The sequence below is a fragment of the Sapajus apella genome, unplaced genomic scaffold, assembly GCF_009761245.1.
Source record: "Sapajus apella isolate SASKATOON/1434 unplaced genomic scaffold, GSC_monkey_1.0 scaffold21, whole genome shotgun sequence".
In the NCBI taxonomy this organism is placed as follows: domain Eukaryota; kingdom Metazoa; phylum Chordata; class Mammalia; order Primates; family Cebidae; genus Sapajus; species Sapajus apella.
This window is the reverse complement of record NW_022436961.1, coordinates 9,853,200-9,857,968: the sequence shown is the minus strand read 5'-3', so window position 1 is coordinate 9,857,968 and position 4,769 is coordinate 9,853,200.

The window sequence follows — 4,769 nt, the reverse complement described above, 5'->3', positions numbered from 1 at the left end:
GCAACAATTTAAGCCTGTATTTTTTTTTTTTTAAAGATGGGGTTTCACCATGTTGGTCAGGCTGGTCTTGAACTCCCGACCTCAGGTGATCCGGCCGCCTTGGCCTCCAAAGTGCTTGGATTACAGGCGTGAGCCACCGCGCCCGGCCAAGCCTGTATTTTAAGCATGATATTTTAAGCATTCCATAGGATCTCTTGAGGTACTTCAGGACTCCAATATGGAAAAACTGGCGAATCCCTTCACACTCTCCTCCCCTCATCTTTCCTGGCAAATGTGGCCACAGGACCTCAGCTGATGGCTGACCTTGGGGGTTGTATGTCGGAAGAAGGTCTTTGGTTCTGGGCATCTTTGAAGTGATTAGTTCAGTCCCAGCATTTTCCTAGACTGAATGGTCCTATGGAAGATAAGTTGATTTCTCACATCTTGTTACCAAATTTAGATCTCTCACTCCTCCACCCTCACCAACAGGTGACTCAGCTCCACATGAGTCAGGAAGACTAGTCTTGGTTATTGAGGAAGAAACTAAAACAGAAAAGAAGATGATGAGCCAAATATTCAAAGCCTTGTATTCAAAGTGCACGTAATGGTTACTTATTCAACAGTTCTTTCTGTTCATTGGCTTAGGGGAGAGGTGTGAAGGATGATTCTAATTTCATTAAGGCTTTCCTGCTAAGTGCCTCTAGCACCAGGCTGTGAAAGGAGAGCCTTTGAACGGAAAATTGACAAGAAGTGAGGAACACGTGATAAATATGAAGTAGAAGTATGTTTCTAGGATGGGTGTGGTAGCTCACACCTGTAATTCCAGCACTTTGAAAAGCTGAGGTGAAGGAGCTTGAGCCCAGGAGTGGGAGACCAGCCTGGACAATATACATCTCTACAAAAAATAAAAATTAGCTGGGCATGGTGGCACATGCCTGTAGTCCCGGTTACTCTAGAGGCTGAAGTGTTCAAGGCTGCAGTGAGCTATGATTGTGCCACTAGACTCTAGCCTGAATAACAGAGCAAGACCTGTCTCTTAAAAGAAAAAAGAAAGAGATATGTTTTAAAATCTTCCATAGAAAGAGAAAAAATAATACTAAACCTCCAGAAAAACTTTTGTTTTAATTATTTTTTTTTTTGAGACAGAGTTTCGCTCTTGTTGCCCAGGCTAGAGGGCAATGGCATGATCTTGGCTCACTGCAATCTCCATCTTCTGAGTTCAAGTGATTCTCCTGCCTCAGCCTCCCGAGTAGCTGGGATTACAGATGTGCACACCAAGCCTGGCTCATTTTGTATTTTTAGTAGAGATGGGGTTTCGTCATGTTGGCCAGGCTGGTCTTGAACTCCCAACTTCAAGCAATCCTGAGGCAGAGGTTGCAGTGAGATGATTGATCCACCTTGGCCTCCCAAAGTGCTGGAATTACAGACATGAGCCACGAGCCACCATGCTTGGCCAAATTAATTTTTTTATACATTTATACAATTAATTTTTTTGATAGGGTCTTGCTCTGTCAGCCAGGCTGGAGTGCAGTGGTGACACCTCGGCTCACTGCAACTTCCACCTCCCAGTCTCAAGCGATTGTCCCACGTTAGCCTCCCAACTAGCTGGGACTACAGGCTCATACCACTACACCTGGCTAATTTTCTGTATTTTTAGTAGAGATAGGGTTTCACCGTGTTGCCCAGGCTGGTCTTGAGCTCCTGAACTCAGGCAATCCCTTGGCCTTGGCCTCCCAAAGTGCTGGGATTACAGGCAAGAGCCACTGTGCCCGGCCTGGAAAAAATTCTAAGGAGTCAAGGGATTCTTTTTATTCCCAATGCCCAACCCCAACTTCCTCTTAGACACTCTGGGAGCTCCCTCATTTTAAGGCCTTGTGGACATTCGAGAAACACTCTGGCCAGGCATGGTGGCTCACGCCTGTAATCCAAGCACTTTGGAGGCCAAGGCGGGTGGATCACCTGAGGTCGGGAGTTCAAGACCAGCCTGACCAACATGGTGAAACTCTGTCTTTTTATTAAAAAAATAGTAATAAAAAAAGAAAAAGAACACTCTGAAGAGAAGCAGTCAATTCTGTGGAGGTGTATGGGAAAGAGGTCTGAATCAGCTCCTTTTATCCTTAGTAAGACACTCTCTTCCATGGGCCTCCAAGTGCGGCCTGATAATATAGCAGAGAATGCTAACCATGGTTGGTTATAAACAGTGATAAATGGCTGAGCACCATGGCTCACGCCTGTAATCCCAGCACTTTGGGAGGCCAAGGTGGGCAGATCGCTTGAGCTTAGGAGTTCGAGACCAGCCTGGGTAACATGGCAAAACCCCATCTCTACAAAAAGTACAAAAATGAGCTGGGCATGGTGGAGTGCACTTGTAGGCTCAGCTATTCAGGAGGCTGAGGCAGGAGGACTGCTTGAGCCTGGGAGGCAGAGGCTGCAGTGAGCTGAGATTGTGCCACTGCACTCCAGCCTGGGTGACAGAGCGAGACTCAGTCTTAAAAAGAAAAAAAAAGATAAATAACCGCAAGTAAACACGTCATACCTCAGAGTTAGATAAATTGTCACAATACTTCCCCAAAAGTGTACATTTTGTATAAGAAGCATTTGCATGGGAAGAACACGTAATTCTTTGGAAGTGTTAAAAGTTGTGCATTGTATATTGAGCAAATGAAACCCTTCGCTTTTTCTTCTTCTTTTTTTTTTTAATTAAAAAAATTTTTTTTTTTAATTTTTGAGACAGGATCTTGCTCTGTCTCCCAGTTGCACTTTTTACTATTAGAAGATCTAGCCTTCCTCTGTCTAGATGCCCTAGAGGTCTCAGTACCAGGACTTTTTTAGGGAATTGATGCAACTCTTGGCTGAAGGTATTCATAATCTACCCAGCAATGTCCCCAGGTCCTAGTCTGTGGTTCTCTAGGAAAACAAAGCAGCAATTTCTCATCCTTCCTGCCAGCTCCAAAACCACGGGGAAAGTGCAATCGGAGAAAAAGGCAGTGGTGTGACTAAGAAGGGAAGCAGTTTCTCTTTCCAGAAACTGGGTAGTTCTGGGATGGTGCCAGGAGCTTTTATTAATTAAAGCATTTCTTTAGGGAACGTCCTGATGCTTTTCCTAAATGTCAGCAGAGGCTGGGAGGAAACAAACTGCAGCTCGTGCTTGACTTACGACCACAATTGGTTCCGACAGACCGGTCGTAACACGATTTGGTCGTAAGTTGAGTAGGCCATATGCACGCAGAGATGGTAGTGCTGCCAGAAGCTGGTCCGCACTGTCGTACGCCCAGCTGGGCAACGTTTGCGCTGCCAGACGCGGAGCAGTCGTGGCTAGCAATTGTGGTTGTAAAGTCAAATGGTCGTAAGTCGCATAGGTCGTAAGTCGATCAATACCTGTATGGGGTTCACGCTTACCTGATTTCCCAGGAACTTCACAGAGTCCTGCTATGGTTTGCCTTCTGGAATGAAGCCAACACTCTGGCCAGAGCTGAACCATCTCCTGTATGAATGAAAGTAGAGATTTGAGAATAAAGTGCAGGAGGGGAGAGGGCCACCTTTTACTGACCACCCCTATCTGTGCCAAGCCCTGCGCTCAGGTCTTTGCATAGTTTCATTTATTCTTCATCCTAACTGTTACGGGATTCTCTTTTTTCTATTTTTCTATAAGGTAAAATCAAAGCCCAAGAAGGTTAGGTTTTACCAAAAATCACATAATTCTTGCCTAACAGAGACGAGCAAATAAAAGAAAAAAAAATCACATAACTCTTTTCTTTTTTTTGAGACAGAGTTTCACGGTTGTCGCTTAGGCTGGAATGCAGCGGTGTGATCTTGGCTCACTGCAACCACCACTTCCTGGGTTCAACCAATTCTCCTGCCTCAGCCTCCCAAGTAGCTGGGACTATAGGCGCCCTCCGCCACACCTGGCTAATTTTTGTATTTTTAGTAAAGATGAGGTTTCACCATTTTGGCCGGGCTGGTCTTGAACTCCTGACCTCAGGTGATCCGCCTGCCTCAGCCTCCCAAAGTACTGGGATTACAAGTGTGAGTTACCATGCCCTACCCAAAATCCCATAATTCTTAAGTGTTGTTGCCAGAATTTCAACCAAACACTGTCTCTCTCTCTCTATAAAGCACACACTTTCCCCAGCACTAGTGCAGCGATTAAGAGTAAGGCTTGGAGGCCGGGCGCGGTGGCTCAAGCCTGTAATCCCAGCACTTTGGGAGGCCGAGGCGGGTGGATCACGAGGTCAAGAGATCGAGACCATCCTGGTCAACAAGGTGAAACCTCGTCTCTACTAAAAATACAAAAATTAGCTGGGCATGATGGTGCATGCCTGTAGTCCCAGCTACTCGGAGGCTGAGGCCGGAGAATTGCTTGAACCCAGGAGGCAGAGGTTGCGGTAAGCCGAGATCGTGCCATTGCACTCCAGCCTGGGCAACAACAGCAAAACTCCGTCTCAAAAAAAAAAAAAATAAATAAATAAATAAAATAAAGAGTAAGGCTTGGGACCAGGCGTGGTGTCTCATGCCTATAATTCCAACACTTTGAGAGGCCAAGGCGAGTGGATCACTTGAGGCCAGGAGTTCAAGACCAGCCTGGCCAACATGGCAAAAAACCCCATCTCTACTAAAAATAGAAAAATTAGCTGGGCATGGTGGCAGGCACCTGTAATCCCAGCTACTTGGGAGGCTGAGGCACAAGAATCACTAGAGCTTGGGAGGTGGAGGTTGTAGCCAGGCAAGATTGTGCCACCATACTGCACTCCAGCCTGGGCAACAGTGTGAGACTCCGTCTCAAAAAAAAA